The sequence below is a fragment of the Sinocyclocheilus grahami genome, unplaced genomic scaffold (genome assembly GCF_001515645.1).
Source record: "Sinocyclocheilus grahami isolate Dianchi unplaced genomic scaffold, SAMN03320097.WGS_v1.1 scaffold249.1, whole genome shotgun sequence".
Classification (NCBI taxonomy): Eukaryota; Metazoa; Chordata; class Actinopteri; order Cypriniformes; family Cyprinidae; genus Sinocyclocheilus; species Sinocyclocheilus grahami.
The window spans coordinates 114,936-134,473 of NW_015505428.1; the positions used below are offsets into that span (position 1 = coordinate 114,936).

The 19,538-nt window shown below is 40.2% G+C and overlaps 1 protein-coding gene across 1 annotated transcript in view; it reads right to left on the minus strand.

Annotated features, from left to right (window-relative positions):
* LOC107598241 (zinc finger protein basonuclin-2-like) overlaps nt 1-19,538 on the minus strand; it is an 82,391-nt gene that overhangs the window by 46,799 nt on the left and 16,054 nt on the right. The window lies entirely within an intron of this gene.

Here is a 19,538-nt window from a genome sequence, read left to right on the forward strand (position 1 = left end):
CACTCAATAATTGTATATGAAACAAACTCCCCACACAACTGACAAAGAGCAAAGCAACATTGTAATGTTTTTCTGTGTAAATGTGGATCTCCTCACACCGCCACAGTAGCAGCATTAGTCAGAGCACAAGCATTTTGCTCTCAGGTTGACCCCAGCAGGAGGGGACAGTTACATACTGACAGCACAGGACCAGCGAGGATGTGTAGACATACAGACAAGACCTCTGGGGCTTCTGGGAAATATTCTGACCTTTCTTCTATACACTCCCTATAAACATCTCCAACAAAAACTATGAATTACTATTATTTTTAATCTCTTTAAATTCACCTCTTAATGAATTAGGATTGTTATTATTAGTAGTAAATAGTAATTTATCTGCCCAAAAATGTTAGTATGACTTATCTGAAGAAAAAAAGAAAAGAAAAAGAAAAAAGCGCAAAATTTAATTAATACAAAAGAACAACAGGTTTATTTTTCTTACCGCATTGGCATATATGTTATTTATTTGTTTGTTTTTTTCTGTCTATCTATCTATCTATCAGTAAAAACTGAATTTTGTTATTTATTTATTTCTATAACAAGACAAAAAACTGCTAAATAACAACATGACTGTTTTCATTTCAACAAGTAAGCTGTAATATTTGCCTTGTTCTGCATGTGTGTATATGAGCATTACCTGGGTCTGCATGATGTAATGCCGACTTCAGACAGCTGCCCCTCTGAAAAAGGTATTGCTCCTTTAAGACTGTGTTTCTTCATTAGCATAAAGTGCATCAGATTGTTACAGGAAAGGCATGAGAAGAGCAGAGTAGAGAGAGCAAGAAAATCTGGAGAGAGACTCATCGTGGTCTCACTTGCACTCCTACATGACCACAGTGACAACTGCAGACTGTCCCTCCCTCTGCACCGCGCTCCGGCTCTGGATAGAAGCTGGAATGTGTGCATGTACAGAGGGAGGGAGACTCAAAGAAAGCCCATCACACTCTCTTTATCAGGCCAAACAAAGTTCAGAGATAGAGAGGGGATGACGAGAGATGAGAGCATCTGCGTGTCACAGGTCATTCTCTGCGAGGGGACTGTGCTTTACAACCAGGACCTGTGATTTTATTTGCAGAACGCTAACACTAGACTGCTATATAATTTTAAAAAAAGTAGCTCAGATTTATATATATATATATATATATATATATATATATATATACTTTGTAGCAGTATTACACAAAATGTCTTTTAAAATGTAATTTGCAGTAGACAAATTAATTTAGCCTACTTTAAGTTTTTTTTTTTTTTAGGATTAAACATGTTTGTCTAATTTTGTCCAACCCAGTGGAACTGTTCCTCAAGAGTTAAAGCTACACATAGTTTTTTTTGCACATATGCAACAGGGAATGTTTGCCAAGGATTTGATTGCCATCCTGCAATCGACCCGACAAAATTACCACCCTACTCCCTGCATCCTACAATGGTCCACTTCATTTGACTAAGATGGCCCAATGCAATTATACAGCTATTGACGGATGTTTGTACGTCTTCTAGGCTGTGCAGTATTAAGTCATTAGCACTACAAATTGTGGCAGACCTTTTATTGCCACACAGTCATGCGAACAAGCAGTGGCCCGGAGTTAACGAGTCACATACCCCCCCAGCCTCCACCCTCCCCCAATCTGCATCCCATATTTATAATTTTACCACATCCTAACAATAACACGACTAGAACTGGTGCAAAACACACGTCCAAGGATAATGAAACACACGCGTTACCACAGAAGGCTGTAAGTACAACCAGCTGTGACAGCCTCCACCGAGAGCGAAGGAGAGAACAGCAGAAAAAGAGAGCGAGAGAGAGAAAGTCAGACACATGTGAATGCAGCTGTACTCGGGGGAAACCACACGCTCGATGTTTCCAGCTGCCTTCTCAGTGGCTCCTTCTTTCTCGGGCCCCTGTCCCTCTCCAGCCTCTCTTGGCCATCTTTGTTTTGACAGGGCTCTGCAGTTCCAAAAACCTCTCTCAGATGTGCTGAGGTAAGGGAAAAACTAAACAAACGTGTTTTTTTTCTTGTGCGCACGCTCACACAGTCCCTCGTTCTCGCGCACGCACGCTCGTGAGAGAATTAGCACAAGCGGTCGTTAGACTCCACTCTCTCCTTATTTATGCGTTTACTTATAGCTCTTAAAAATCTTGGAAGAGGAAATTTCCCTTGGTGAAAAGCTTTGACTTAGCCGCAGTGATTTGAGGAAGGACACATTCTTTTGACGCTGTGGGTCTGCCTCAAATCCAAGACCTCAGCATGTGCTGAATTTTGAGCATACCTCAACATGTGTTACCTCTTTGCAATATTTACTTTGTAGGGCAATATGAAGTGGATAGCACAGCCAAATGCTGCTTTCACTGCTTTTAATGGAGGCCTCTCGCCCTTGTTAAAAACCAGTATTAACTGTGAAACTTAAAAACAGCGCACACAACCGTTTCATCAAATCACATTCAAATAAACAGTAAATTGTCCCTCCACACCATCTCTTGGCTTCGAGCATTGAGTTCCTGCTCTGGATCGCTTGCTTGTAACATTTGCTTCTAACGCATCCGCGCGATTCCCTGCTAATTGCAACTTGCTTCATCTAATTATCGATTTTATCATAGTCTTACTGTAAGCACATGTGTAGTTTATAAGCTGCAAGCAAATATTCAAACTAGCAAATACATTTATCTGCAGCATAACTGTGTCAGGTCTAGGTGTACCATAACGCAATTTAAAACACCCGGTCAAACAGCCAGATAAAATTGCAATAAAACCGAAAGGAAGAGAGAAAAATGTGTGGCTTGTTGGCTAATGATTATAGGATCACAGGGTTTTTAGTGTAAGGGGGACGAGAGAGAAGAAATAGCTTGGAAGTGTAAATATCTGTGGTGTTTGGATTTTTGGTGTAGCATTTCTCTCTCTCTCTCTCTCGGTTTTCTCCATTCATGTTTTTTGCATGATTATCGTGTTTGTGCCATCCCCATGTGGCGACTTTGCATAGACATTTGAATAATGAAGGGAAGTCATTTAACTATTCTCCAGGTATTAAAAACCAATGTTTTTTACACGATGCAGCAACATTAGGCATGTTAATTGGGCTCTTTGGACTTACCCAAAAAAGGGACTAAATTAATTACTCATGTCGACAAAATGTCAGAAACACAGAGTGGAAAATAATAACCCAAGGTCTCGTTTGCGTTTTTAACGTTTCTAATTTTGGACGTCTTACATGTGAGTGGACTTTAACAACGTTGATTGAACAAAGCACTTTGAGATGCTTGAAATCAACAAATGAAGCCTTCACTTTTGACTTTTACAAGTAAAATGAATTACTGTAATACATAACATTTCTTAGATGATATCAAACCCATTAGCGTGTAGCACACATCATGTACACACACACATGTGCACACGCACACTCGCACACTATCTAGGCAGCATTTCTGTAGCACTCTTTAACAAGTAGACGAGACCCAGTATTGATGTGTGCTTTTATTCTGATGTGGAGCTCAGTCAAGTCTCTTGTGATATTCAGAGGAGAGGCTGAATGCTGTTAACACTGCTTGTGCCGAGTGCGTCACACGTTTGAGCTTCCGTCTCCGGTACAGTGCTGTCATTGTAGTACAAAGTTCTAGATGTTGCGCACACGCACACTCGCACACTATCTAGGCAGCATTTCTGTAGCACTCTTTAACAAGTAGACGAGACCCAGTATTGATGTGTGCTATTATTCTGATGTGGAGCTCTTGTGATATTCAGAGGAGAGGCTGAATGCTGTTAACACTGCTTGTGCCGAGTGCGTCACACGTTTGAGCTTCTGTCTCCGGTACAGTGCTGTCATTGTAGTACAAAGTTCTAGATGTTGAAACAGAGCCAATATGTACAGTACTTTTATCAAGCTTTGTCTCAGATCTTTCAGGTAAATATTACTGGCTCTCTTATGGGGCTTCTCTTTTATTATTACTTTCAACCCGTCGCCCCCTGGTACTGCTGGTCATCTTTCAGCATCAGTGAGAAACGGGTTATACATTATGCCGTTTCCTCCAGCTATATGTAGACACGGACCTTTTCTTTGTAGCACTGACATGACAGAGAGAGACGGGAAGGGACTGCTGATATCAGGTTTCAGACATTCCCTTGAAGTGGAAATGAGGTTTCGCCTCGTAACGAGCCTTTTCTTACCAAGTCAGCAAAGCCTCGTGCCCACACACAGACAGAAACGAACACAATCGCCGTCATTGCAGGCATACAGACAGACTGTGAGAGTAAACTGACTCAGGTGCCCTTCCAAGTACCAAGCCTGAACGTCTTCAGACAGGAGCGGAGCTAATCACGCTGGATCTGGTCTTGATCTTTTTGCCTTGCTTAATTCACACATCTATCTCAATGTTTCAGGGTTTTTTCCTTTATAAGAGATCATTATTAGCCTTTCAGAGAGTTCTGGTGAGGGAGCCATTGAAAACAGCTTGTGAGCAGACATCAGTATGTCCAAAAAAAAAGAAAAAAGAAGAAAAGCAGTTTCAAGTGGCTGTCTAATAATTAAATAAAATATTTAAAAATTGCAAAGTCAGTGAGGTATTTTGTTGGAATGTAAAAGTCGCCTAATGAATTTTTTTTTTAATTCCTCATTGAATTAATTAATGACTTTAAATCTTAAAAGTATTTCAACACTTCTCTAGCTTGCTTCCTAACCTAGTTGTCAACTAAACCTGGCATTATATATTACGAATATCCTTTACAAATTGCTTTTTGCTTTGGATAAAAGCATCTGCTAAATGCATAAATGTAAAAAAACTGTACTTGTAGATAACACAATATTCATGGAATAAAAGGTAATTTTTGAGAGGACGCTTTCATAACTATGTTTCTTAGCACACATTTAAAAATGCATTTTGTAAAAACGTCAAATTAAACATTTTACTTTTTTGATTAATTTTGTTTACTAAAGTGTACTTCTTTTTCACAAGGGTTGGATCTGTAGGCTAACGGAGAGTGTTATCTGAGAGCTGATGCCTGTGTCTGAATGAACCACTGCTTTTGTTTATTGGGTTTTATTATTGCTTCTATTTGGTAACAGAAGTGCTTCATGTCACACATTGCTGCTAGCAAGAGGTCACTGTACATGTGGGGCATGTGTGCCTCAGGGTGGTGCCGGTGCTGTATGTGCGTGTGCTGAACGCAGGGCACCCGAGGGAGACGCACCGGGACAGCTGTAACATGCAGAAGGATCAGCATCAGCGCCCATTCACACTAATTAGACCAGCAGCTCTGCTCAGAATGGCCCCACTAATTAATTAGACAGGCGGTGAAGCTGAAATTTTTAATCAAGAAACTGTATTTAAAAAAAAGAGAGAGAAAAAAAATCATAATCATTGCTTGTAATACACCTGACAGAAATCCTGTGCATTTCGATTTCCACTGAAAACAGCCTGCATTTCATATATTAAATTATGTCCCAACTGAAAACCCTCTCTCTTTAGGCTCCGAGGCATTTTTATTCTAAACCCATACTCCAGTTTGAGAGGAACTGCAAATTATTACAAGTCAGCATAATAACATTTAATATGACTAGTATAAGAGGAAAAAAGTTTGTGTTAACATTATTACTGATTTTGGTGCAAACTACTACTAAAAAAAAAATGTTAAGGAATATAAACGGACAAACATTATGTGTGTGCATGTCTGACAATGTTTTCTACATTTCTATATTTTTAGATTAAGACAGCTGGCAGAGGAATGTTTGTCAACTGAACCACGAAGAGATGTACATACTGCATACTGTATACATATATAGTATATACATACTGTATTTGGGATGTTTTTGTCCACCCAATGTTTTTTAATTAAACATTAAATTAATACTATAATCTCTCCCCGAAATCAGAATTATGCTGAGAATCACTCTGTGAGAAATCAATTAAATATAAGACCGGTCATAAGAGAGGTTATATAGTTTACCTGATAAGTGTTCAGTTTAACCTCCAGAGCCCCTGGCATTGATATTGGTGATGTATTTTATTTTGATTCCCAAAGAAGTGTTTGTAGGAAGCCACTGGTTACACAAATTATAATGTTTATGCATATTTTGTCTTGTGCTGATTTGGAAAACACTGCATAATTGAAAAGATGGGAGTTCATGGTTGCACAATTTCGCCACTGTAATGTAATTACGTAAGCAAATACATACGCTCTAACTTTCTGCAGAAATCTTCACAACCAGAGAGCAGACGTGAAATCTGGATAAGGTTATTTCAGCATTTCCATACCTTACTGATTTGCCTGTAAAGTACCTGACCGTACACATCTGTTTTACAATGATCTTTATACACAGCAGTTAATTTTGGAACTATAAGATCTGGTGGTGATTCTAGACATTCTATATTATAATGCTGATTACAAATATGCAAAAATAAATAAAAAAATAATAATAATAAAATAAAAATGAAACCACTTTTACCATTTACGTCCATCACTGAATCTAATATTGCTCTGTGGCCAGTATGAGCAAGCAAGCTCATTATCGTCTCATCGGAGAGAATCACTGCTTGCATTCTACTCTCCATCCAAATATATACATATTTGGGTTTTTTTCTGACGAATGAAGGCTTCATTGACCATGTCAAATTGAAGGAAAGCCGTAACATTTAAAATCAAGTGGCAAAAATTATAAGACATCTTAAGAGTGAAAATATTTGATTCTGATTGTAATACTGGGCTGAAATACATCAGGCTTCCTCTTAAATAACCCTAGTTTTCGGGAGGTTAGGGGATGAAAGCAAGGCAGAGAAGCAAACCACTCAGACATAGACTTAAGCTGCAAACTCCTTGAAATGAATGTATATGTGCAGAGAATACATCTCCAGCCCTTTGAAGAGACTAACAAAGCACTTTCCAGATAGTGAACTGTCACAGAAGCATGTTATTCCATGCAAGATACAGTGGTGTGCAGATGAGCGAGGTGTTCGATAGACTGCTCCCAGATCAGCCTGTTTCTCATGAAGTCATTCCCCTATCTATTGCTAAGTGCTGTTCTTTTCTTTTCTCTTTTGACAGAAGACAAAAACAATAATGTGTAGCACCAGAGAAACTAAATCAATATAGTACAGTCCAGAGCCACCCTTTTATCTGCCTAGAAAAAACCCAAAGACACTGCTGGAGTCAGGGAAAAGGGAGATTCAGCCGAGATGGAAGAGTGTTTGTGTGCAGAGCTGTGCTCCACTGACTACAGTATTCCTTCAGGTTATTTTTTTTCTCCCCCCAAGGCTTTTAAGCCTGTGCCACAGCCTAATAATCTATTCTAAGTGGAACTTAAGAGTTCTGGTCTACAGAGACATGGGTAGCTCTGTTGTGGAATCATTAGTGTGTGAAGTGCACTCATTTAAAGACAAATGGTGGGGCAGGAACCATGCAAATGACCGATTTCTGTCTGCCAGCCAACCTGTTTCTGCCAGCCCGCTGGAGTCTACTTTGCCAACATGCGACGGCTTGCCTTCCTTCCAGTCCTCAGGGGAAGCAGCAGTGTCACAGACAGCAGTACTTGTGCTGCTTAACAAATTTATCAACGTGTGAAATAGTTTAGGCAGCTGGTGACACGCATTTGCTGTAGCACATCATGCATAATTCAGACCAACAGGACCGTGCTCTAGCGCTGAGTGCAAATTGAGATAGCAGATCTATGTCAGTGTTGGTAAACAAGGCCAGTGACAAGGACGGGATGACAGCAGCACTTTCACACATCCACTGTGTTTGGAATACATTTTTAATGTCTCACCTTTAATCTATGGAACTCCTGACATATTCTGATGCTACAACAAATTCCAAACAGAACGGGTTATGTAAGGAAAAATATTTCTGCTATCTTCTAATCTGAAATAAAATACTTTTACACATGTGCAGTAATTTAAAATGTGCTTTGGCTTTTGCAATCAATTAACAGTAAGGTTTAATTATTCATTAGCAAGATGGGCATGGATAGCCCTCAGAAACTCCTCCAAAGTGCTTGGAAAAACCGTTCCTTTTGGTGACCAAGGAAAGACAAGGAGGAGGCACAGAAGATGAAGAATCAGGCTATGTAATGCTGAAAAAGATGGAGCCATCACTGCAGAACAAGAGCTAATTCAATCACTTCTGGGAAAATGCAAGGAGTAGTACACTTACCAGCTGCTGTCCATCGCCAAAAGTAGCTGCAAAACTGCTTTTATAAGGTTTTAGCGGGTAGAAAATGAGAGGAGGGCAGTAGTGGTGAAGATAAGAGAAGGAAGCATTGCTGGTGAAATGACTGTTGTACAATTTAAGACCATTGTGTAATTGAAGGCGCAACATGGGTGAATGGAAGTACGCAGTGGCATCTGAAGAGGAGGACAGACTCATTGCAAATGCCTTAATGTCTCGGTGAGGCTGTGCTGATGTATAGTATATATAGTATGATGCTGAGTATACGCAGGGTCATCGCAGTGAAAATAGCAGGATTCTGAAGTTCTGAAGAAGAGTTTGCAGGTGACAGGGCTGTGTCTTATTCAGCGTCACACCCACATGGATCCTTTCTGTAGTACATCCTCTACCTCCTAACCTAGCTCTCTCTCTCACACACACACACACACACACACACACACCTCTCCCTCCTCCATCACACTCTCGTCTTGTCTATCTCAGAGTTATAGACCAGGTTCGAGTCTCTAGAGGGAAATCTAAGTCAAGCTATTGTCATTTCAAACACTGTGATAACTAGACTCAAGGCTGCCCATGGAGAGCTCAGGGGAGCTGGATAGCGTGGACTGTTTCTTCCTCTCTCTTTCTCCTTTTCTTCCTTCTCTCTCCGCTGTGAGATGAGCCCACGCTCTTTGCCATAAAGCAGAGCTGTGTTGTTGTCTTGACTACATTGCTCTGAGCTTCAGTCGGGCTGCTGGGAATTGGGGAATAGTTGTCTTGGCTGTTCCAAGGTCAGGCCTCTCCACATGACAGTTACTGGCTTCCTACAAGCAGGGAAATCAATACTTTCGGACTGTGGCTGTGCCCTCAGTGTACAACAACACCATTTCTTGACATCTGGCATGTCTCCAGCCAATGTCAGGCCCTCAAAACTCTATCTGACACACATTCAGGAGCAACTCTCTCTGCCTTCCTCTTTCAATTATTATCTCTGACTCAAGTCTCATATCCCTCGGTTTTGGTTAAATTTGTGTTTCACATGTGGGGATATGCGTTACACTATGTTTAAATGCAACCAAATAATCCATTAGTAATCGGACTGATGGCTCAGTCAGCTTGAAAAGCCTTCACACCTCAATCGATCTAACGGAGTTTGATCTGAATGTAATTCTGATTGGATTGGAAGAGGTAGACCTGAAATAATCTGCTCAATAGGACAACAAAATTTGGCCTGTATACATTTGTATCTGATTGATTCAAAAATACCTTGTGCACATATTCAGTGCCATCTTACAAACGTGCGTATGTTTATTTACGTCTTAGCCTACATCTTACAAACCGTTCAGTGGATGAAACTGAATATTTACTAAATATCTGCTTTTAAAAAACTCTTCTGGCATATATGTCAGCAGTCTTTTTAGACATGTTATTAAATAAATTCAAGATTATATCCACGGCAGCTTCTGTGACATTATTGCATTGGTTTTCTCCAGTTTTGGCCACTGCACATGCTCTGAAGTTTTGTTCAGAATACATGTAATGCACATGTAAACATTCAGATGAAAATTAGTCATTTTTCAGCTTTTTGTTCAAAATGGTGCTTTCTTTATAAAACTTGCCCACATTCGAGTGTTGATAAAAAATAATAATTAAAAAAATAATGCATGAAGCTAGGATAAATTGGGTGTTTTTCTTTAAAAGCGAAGGCTTTGTTCTTTATTTTGACATATTGCATGTTCAGATATTCATTCAACAAAATAATTGGGGGCCATGAACATTTTGTGATAAAGATAAAAAATGCTGGTGGTGGCCGGCAACTTAAAAAAAAAATGCTGGAGGGGAAAGAGTTAATCTTATATGTCACGCAAACAAAAAAAGAAAAGTACAAGCAGACAAAGACAGTACAGTGACATTTCTGTCTGCAAGAGAACAAGACAGAAGACCTGAGAAAACACAGGAAGAAAGGCAAGCACTTCTGTCCCAAAGCAAGAGTCAAGCCCACCTGTCACCTTCCTCTAAAGATGAAATACTGCAATGGCGCTCTCTTTTTCTACCGTTTTCTTTCCCCTGCAAAGAGGTAAGCCAAGAATCGACCAAACGTCTATTGCTTAGGGACACGCCGAGTAGCGCTTCTGTGACTACGATCCTATCAAGAAAGGGTCAGACTCTCATCCCTTCCAATAAACATTAAGCTTGCAATTCATTTCTCTCCAGTTGCCTACAGAAAATGCATCAAATAAAACAGCCACTTTAATGAATTGGATATTGAACCATTCATTAAAAAAATTCAAATTCACTCAAGTCAGCATAGGACACAATGAGACCGTAACCTGGGCTTCTGTAGCCTAGGCTCTTAAATCCAACAGGGACATTAAAAATCACTCTGTGAGGTTAACCCTTAAACTGCCTGTCTATTAACCACGGCTAGTCTTTGCTATACTAAGCAGCAAAACACTTCCTCCAGTACGGTTTCAATAATGAAGACAGAAGCCTTCACTTCGGAAACAGAAGTTTGTCAAGGGCTCTGACACTGGTGGAGACCAGCTCTAATACTTTATAATCCACCTTCCCTTCACTATCAGCCTCTCAAACGAACATATGAACATAAACAGAGTAAGGGTTTAAACAGATCACCGATGCTTAATGACAGAGATGTGTTTATTAAAGTGATTGGGCCTCTGAAACACATCCAAGAGGTGGAGAAAATATATATAAATATATATACACACACAGGCCAATACCTGTTCTTACTGTAAAAGCCTTACAGTGGCTATTTAACAATGTGCTGACAATGAGAGATGGTTTTGAAAATCATTTTGTGTCATGTTGTTTATTTATTTAAGTACTGTAATTCATGTACTTTTTTCTATTATGAATTATGAGAGGACACTATGCATTCATTTCACTCATCAGATAAATCAGTTTTCTGAATTCTGTAGTCAGTGTCAATAATTTTCTTTGGGCAGTTAATAAAGGGACCTGAAAACAAAAAGTGACGAGTATGTGCCTTTTTTTTTTTTTGCATGTATTAATGCTGATTTATTACAGGTGTAAATATTAAATTGCATACAGTATGTTAGATTTACATTTGCATTCTTCTGCAGAAGCTTGAAGCAGTGTGTGTGTGCTCGAAGCCAGGACACTATACAGGAACTAAACCCACTCAGAAATGATTAAATGACATGTTACACAAGAACCACCGACTGGAAATAAGTGGTCTCACTGAGAAAGAATAAAAAAACACTTGTCCATTTCATAGGAGTGGAAACAAGACACCAGAACCTCAAGAAAACGCTGCAATAAATACGCTACAGCACACTTGTGTATGGCTGAGAACGGACAACATAATGTTCTCATTTCAGACCGTTTTTGCTCTCTTTCTCTCTCTCTTTTACTCCATTAGTGTAAACGTAATATTAGAGTAAAAGTATTAATTAATCTTAATGCATAGATGAATAAGGCTTTTGTTTTGCGTTTATCTGCTGTATACGATGTGTTGGTGGTCTAGCGGCTGTCCTCCTCGATGCCATGCCCAGCCTGCACTAGTGTCTCTGCCAAAGATTTTGCTGTTTTTGGCAAGCGTTCCCATGTGGCTTTGTGGAACTCGCAAAGACTGTTGTACCGTAGTGTTTACACACGCACGCACGCACGCACACACACACACACACACACACACACACACACATGCACATGTGCGCACACACACACACACACAAATATATTCAAATTAATATTCTCTTTCTAACAGTTCACATTCCATTCTCTTTTTCTCATACACACATACACATATATGTTCATCAAGTATCCTTTACGGCCCCTCATCTGTTTCCATTTTCTTGCAAATGCTCAGGTTTTATTGCCTCAGTTTAGTATTTCATGGCAGATTTACCCAGTGGTTTGGTCCTTCACCAACTATAGCTCTAATGACGGCATATCTCTTGTAAATTGTGGCGTACCAATAATCTTCAGCTCAAAGGGACTTTTACCCCCTCCCTCCCAACACACACATTCTCTCAGTAAAACACACACACACACACACACTCTCTCTCTCTCTCTCTCTCTCACACACACACACACACACACACACACACACTCTCTCTCACCACACACGCTCTCTCTCACACACACACACACACACACTCTCACTCACACACAGACACACACACTCTCACTCACACACTCAAACACACACACACACACACACACAGCATTCTGAGGTGGCCTTGCTTGCATTTTTGCCCTTTTCAGAGAAACACCTCCTTATTTCCTGCACGGTACGGGCCACACAGTTTGGGCCACTAGAAGTGCTGTTAATATAAAGTGAGAAAGACGAGTTTAGTTAGTGACAGAACAAGCTGAAACCGGCTTGACTTTTACATTTAATCTAACAATAGTTTAAAAGACTTTGTTTGTTTTTGTGAGATTCATTTAATGAAGTCTGTTTTAGCGAGAAGGGAATCATAAGTCACCCTAAGAAATAAACAGAAAACAAGAATAAGAGCTTGTACTAAGCATCCCACGTTGTCTTTAATTTGACACTTTTTTGACACCTGATTTATAAACTGACTTTTTTGTTTTCTTTCTTTTTTTTGGTTTTAATTTTTAAATAGTTTTTACCTGTAATTCTCTTTACTTCCGATGCCGTTTTGCAAGCTTCATACAAGCAGTCGCATGCTTAAAAAGACAGCGATGGAGGAAACCGACAGAATTCATGTTAAACATGACATTTCCTAATGCCTCACGCAGGACTGAGAGGAAACAGAAAAACTATTGCCGAGCTAAACCTTTATAATTTGCCAATTCAATTTACTTTCTTGACCATATTTTCTGACAGTTCTCTACAGCTGAATACCTAGATCATTTTACAATAAAAACTGAACACCAGATATGTTGGGCTGTATTTTTCTAAGAAACACACCAGTGTATTATCCACGCTGCAGAATATCTGATTCCTCACATTTGAATAATGTGTCATGCTCACACTTGTACTGCTTTATTTTTATTGTTTTCCAGCTGTCAAAAAAAAAAATTTATATACATATACAGCGTTGAAACCAAACCCCTTGTCACCCAATAAATGTAATGGGTGATTGTCTCTTAACAGGCTTATTTAACCACGATGCTTTGAAATTATTTCATCACAAACAATGACAGCCACTGAACATCCCTCTGACATGCTGCCAGATGTTCAGGGACTGGGTCTCTCTCTCTCTCTCTCACACACACACACACACACACACACACACACACACACACACCACACACACTCACTCACTCGCTCACTCTCTCCCACACACACGCACACACACACACACTCTCTCTCTCTCACACACACACGCTCTCACACACACTCGCTCGCTCACACACTCACTCACTCGCTCACTCTCTCCCACACACACGCACACACACACACACACACTCACTCTCTCACACACACGTTCTCACACACACACGCTCTCACACACACCCACTCACTCTCTCACACACACACACACACGCTCACTCACTCTCTCCCACACACACGCACACACACACTCTAATCTCTCACTTCAGCTGAAGAGTCACTTACTCTTGTGACAAAGGGCTAATTTGTGTTGTCAGGCTTTAAATTAATAACACTTGAATGTAGAATTAGACAATGAAAATTGGTCTATTATGGTGGCATCTGCTCATAGTGTGTACATGTCACATATTAAATGAGGAATCAAATCTCAACAAATAACTCAGTGCCTTATTCTATTAAAAAACACCCCACATTTCAGAATTCAAAACTTTCTCGCTAGTTTGGGAGAAAAAAAATCATTTAGAAGGTCAGATACAAGGCTGGCCAAATATCATGCTAAATTATTGCTAAATTCAGAATTTTTGCACCGTGAATCTCGTTGACATTATAAGGAAGGCACAAGGAAAATATTTTAAATAAATCTGACTACTATCTATAGAATGTTATGTCCCATTGAAAGTCTCCTCTCAAAGTGCTAAGCATTGACGAATATCAAATATCAGTTTAAATGAACCACACATGGAATAAATTAAGTTATGTTTATGGTTTATTTTCCTCTACCTGTTTGTAACATATATTTGACCTGAGCTTGTTAAGACAAAAATGCAGTAATCGCTAGTATGATGCCAGGACTTGTAAACTCTCAAACATCTCTCCAAGCATAGTATAAAACCACCGAATGTGCAAAGCTGTGTGTATCTGATGCGCCCAAAATGGCTAATTTAATTTTCAAATGCTATTGATTTTTTTCTACTTCCTTTCGTTTTCCTAATGAAACACTTCAGAGAAGTGCAGCGCCAGGTTAATAATGAAATTTTAATTTGCATCGATGCAGAAGGAATCACTTAAATTGAATCCAGCTTTCTGTCCTTCCATTGCATTCTGTACACTTGGCTGGATCACGTCCAACACAATGAGAATAAGAATTTCTTTATACAATACAGTGCAAACTGGTCTTCATGTCATGAGCAGTTATACCGTCAGAATATGCATTTGTGAAGCACAGGAGTACGTTTCCATGTTAACAAGAAGGGGTTGTTTAGGTCGTCGTTTTAAAAGACAGGGATAAAGATTATGAGAAATGCATTGATCAGTGGATAGGGAACTCTTTAAAACGAGCTTTCTTATGGAGATGATTGGGTCATTCATTTCACCACCTCACATATGAAAGTATCGACTGCTCCCACAGCCTCTCTAACCTGAAATATATCAGCAGCCTCGCAGCATTGGATTTATTCATTTGCAAAACGGATAAACAAGCAATATATTAAACCATTATGTTATTGCAAGCGGATGATATTGATCAACATGTTTGTGGTGAGCGTGACAGGGACATGATCTAGTATTTACAAGTGCTTTGAGCTGGCTTGTATTAAAGTCTGAGATAAACGACACGTGTGCGCGGCTGCTCGTGAACTGCTCCTCTGGATAGAAACGCAGGGCTGGATATGATTAATTATGAAATATGAACAATGACATTCTGCATTCCATTAATGGTTGAGCAAGTCATCTGGCAGGGAAGTGCTGTCGTTGTGTTGCGGTCAGGGACTATTCTGTGTAACAGGATTCTCCATTTGGGTTCATCAACAGCATCGGGGAAGAAAAGACAGTCAAAAGCAGGAGAGAGGGAGAAAATGAGCACCTCTACACAACTCAGATCGGTTCTGTTTTGTCCAAAAGCTCACTAAAAAAGAAAGAAAAAAGTAAGTGCACTGTCAGAAAACTGTGTTTAAAAAAAGCACAACAGCTTGTCACGGAGGCTTTCTGTACATTTATGTCACCGTATGGTGAACCTTTGAGCAGGGCCATTAACACCATAGACATTTGGAGGGACTACTCAAGTTTGTGTCAAATTTGTATCGTTTTAAAAAGAAAATATTGGATTAATCTAAATCATAATTAGATGTGACAGAGCAAATAAGGCATTCAATTAAAAGGGCATGGGTGCATATTTTAAAATGAAATTATTATTTGCAAATAGTTCAAATGGATTACTTTATAATAGTAAAAAAAACTTTTAGAGATAGATAAGGTACAAAGATGTCCCTTGTGAGGAACACTTTGATGCTACTTGCCCCAGAGACAAGCTGTTGAGCCGGATTCAGTGAATCAGTAGAAACTGAGACTAAACCGTTAATTTTGGTGTGACTTTTGGAGCGAGCACATTAACCTCAAGAGCAGAAACAAAGCAACGCACCTCAGAGTCATGGTGTACCATCTGCAACGCCTTCTCTTTTCCACGCAGAGCTGATTACTGTCGCCTTCACTAACGAGCTGCTGCAGTGCTATTGTCAGTCTTCAGACTGAGGACTCACTTAAGGCATTCTGCACCTCATTAACAGTAATAAGTGGTATCTGCCACCTTCTTTGTCAGCAGGGTAAGCAATCAATAGGGTCATTTCACATCATAACAGCTACCGGGGCACATTACTATCTTGTTCATGGCGGGAATAGCAGCCATTAAGAGCTGGCGCAGATTAGATGAGAGGAGAAGACAGATGGAGAGAATTACATACGAGTAAGAGACAGATCAATAAATGGATAGCAATGAAGATAATTCTACAACCGGGAAAGACAAAGAGAAGCCCCCCGTTCTTCTCTTAAGGGCGCGTGCGCGCGTGTGTGTGTGTGTAGCTCCATGGCCTGTTGCCCCTTGCTGCGTGGTGCCAGTGTGTTTGCACTGCGCTGTCATCACAAAACAACTCTGATCAGGGCTAATTACAGCACCGCCGTGTCTGAACAGATGCCCCACTCCTTTAATTACAGGAAACCCGGTCTTTAATATTTTATAGAAATGGACTTGAGCACGGAACCCCAACGAGTCTGACATTGAGAAGAGGAGACAAGCTCCATCCTGTGCAGGGAAAGTTTTTTATTATGATTATATCCATCAGGTTTGTGTGATTCGGCTTTGCTTTGTTGCACTGAGACCTGCTGTAGATCTGTGCGCATAAACAAAAAGTGGGGGAATCTTGTCATGAACATTTCTAAAGTCCTCGATCCATGACAGAGGCCCAGAAGACAATTACCAGAAAGAGGGCACGATTTCTCTTTTCTAATTAGCCGTTGTGCTGTCCATGTTCAGAAGGAAAGGGTTAAGACAGACTCTGAAATATGTATTAAATATGAGGGATGTTTCAGATGCATAAAACTCTTTCAAATGCCCGGGTCTGGTGGACCCGATGTGGAGGATAATGCTAAACCAAGCAGGCCCGAGGAGACGAGACGTTTCATCATCAGCTGCTGGGCCTCTTCCCACGAACCCATTAGCCTCACACTTCACCGTAATCATCACCGGAAAAAACTAAAAACAAACAACAACAATTACAGCCGATCAATTTTTGCCACTTTCTTTATCTCGTTTTCCATCATTTTCTAGGCTAGACACAAAATCCCATTTAATATAAATAGCTCAATAAGCAAAATTACCAACGCAGAGTCCGTCAGAGAGTACAATAGTGTAACACAATTATAATAATGATATTGCTGTGGACATGTGTTAACACTTGGAGATTGCATGAGCCCAAAAGCCCTCCGAGATGCCATATACTTAATGCTCTTTGATATGTACCACCCATTAAAAATAGATGGCAATAAGTCATTAAAGGCATGTGAAGTAATTTAATTAGCAATGCACTGCTACGTGAGGCAGCATGAGGAAATGCATTCTGCAAACAGAGAGAATGATGTGGAGACGGGTCAGTGTGTAGGATTTACCATAAGGGCATTTGGGCACGGGAAAGCTTTGGTGTGTGTGTGTGTGTGTGTACCTGGTATTTATCACGTTATGGGGACCAAATGTCCCCACAAGGATAGTAATACTAGTACGTTTTTTTAAAATAGATAGCGACCCGTTTGCCTGCCAATACTTCATGAGTGTCTCGGCCATTTTACATGCAATTTTCTCCCCACCACACACAGTCGAACAAACAGGCCAACACACTAATAGCTGGCATTGTCTTTTGTCAACACACCCATTAATGTCTGTTTGTCTTGGAATAATAGCAGAGTTTAAAAAATCCTTCTGACCACAATGTCTAAGATCCGCTTGCCATCAAATAATCAAATCATACTTATATATATTTTTTATAAATAAGTTAACTTAAAAAACTATTCTGTTAGGAAAACACTGTACTGGTTTCATAGTCACTCTGTACCATGAGAAAAAGTAAAACTGGAACACAGAGGAGGCAGACCAAAATCCTCTGTTTCTCTCCTCCTCTCTGCATGTGTTTTGTCAAATTGTCTTCAGCTCGTATTGTCACAGTGTTTTTCTTAAAAGTCACAGTTTAAAGAGAGTGAAATCCCTCTTAGTGACTGCCACAGTCTATTAGACTCACCTCCTACTTTTTGTTCAACCAAGTGTTTTCATGTCTCTCTCTCTCCCATCTGAAGCGCTCAGTCAAAGGCTTCCTGGGCCACTCTCCTGAGGCCCAGACAAGGACCTTTGACACTCTTGTGCTGATAAAACATTCATGCGACTTGGAATCTGAACACAATGCAATTTCCCTGGTTTAACCTGAAAGGAATGCACTAGTCACAACAGACTACATCATACTGCCATTAGGCCCTGCCAAGGAACTGCTTTTCTGGCTCTGCTTGGCTGCCTTTGACGGGAAAAGCACAGAAAAAAAGAAAAAAAAAAAAAAACGTGAAACAGAAAGAGACACACAAAGCCCCATACATGCTGAGTTTGCACAGGGGCCATTTCTGACTTCCTCCGGTGACTGTCTCCACCTACTGTCACACACACACACACACACACACACACACACACACACACACACACACACTACAGTTACTGTACAGAGAGAGACGCTCACGTACACTGATCTAGGGATCGCCTAACCCAAGTGACTATTTGGCTGACCTCAACACCTCACAATCCTGTGATGCATGGATCATTTCAGTCGTAACCATCCCATCTATTTAGCACATACATGCACAGACACTGCAAACACACTCAAATACAAACATTTGTACAACAAATACAAACGTATTGCCTGTGGTCTCAAGGATACTTTTTAACAATAATAATAATAATAATTCCACAAAAAAGGAAGCTACGCATTTTTCTGACTGCTTCTGGAGAGGACTTCTTCCCTGAATGGAGTTTCTCTATTAGCGCTATCAGGCTCTAGATTAGTGCTTTATTGAGTGTTTTATGGGAGCTGTGGACGGAGCAAGCGGGCATCAACCTTTCAGCGACTAATCGCACGACACACCGGGGAAAAGCTGGTCACTCTCCCCAGCGAAGAAAGAGAAAGGAAAAGAGGAAAATAAAGAAGAAGCAGACAGGACTAATGTCAGCCGTTTACTGCGCACGCACGCATGTACTGTATATATGTGTATGTGAGCACAGGTCACACACTGGTCAGCAGATGGAGGGTATTTAGGCTAAGTTCACATCCAAAAACAAACAGTCTCCCACTCATTCCAACATCTACAGTAAGTGCTGGGTCACCAGAACATCTGCACCTCTTGGAGAAGGTGTGAATGCGGCTCAGAGCAGGTAAGAGTGACAGAAACAGAACTACATTTGATGTGTCGAATCACACATTATTAGAACGCAGACATCTGCTGTACACGGCAAAAAATGCAAATCTTACCTTAAAGAGCCATTTCTATTTGATTTAACCCACGTTTCGATGAATTCAGTGATATTAAATAACATGTTTGACTTAAATAAAACTGGTTAATTAAGTTAAATTACAGTTTTAAGTGCAGTCTGCTCCACTCAAATGTCTTTCAAATGACTCTAAACTCTGAATATAGCACCTTTTAGGAAAATGGTTACGTACTGTTGGCACTGTTTCTGAGCTAGCTAAGACACCCCCCCCCCCCCCCCCCCCCCCCCCCCCCACCACCTC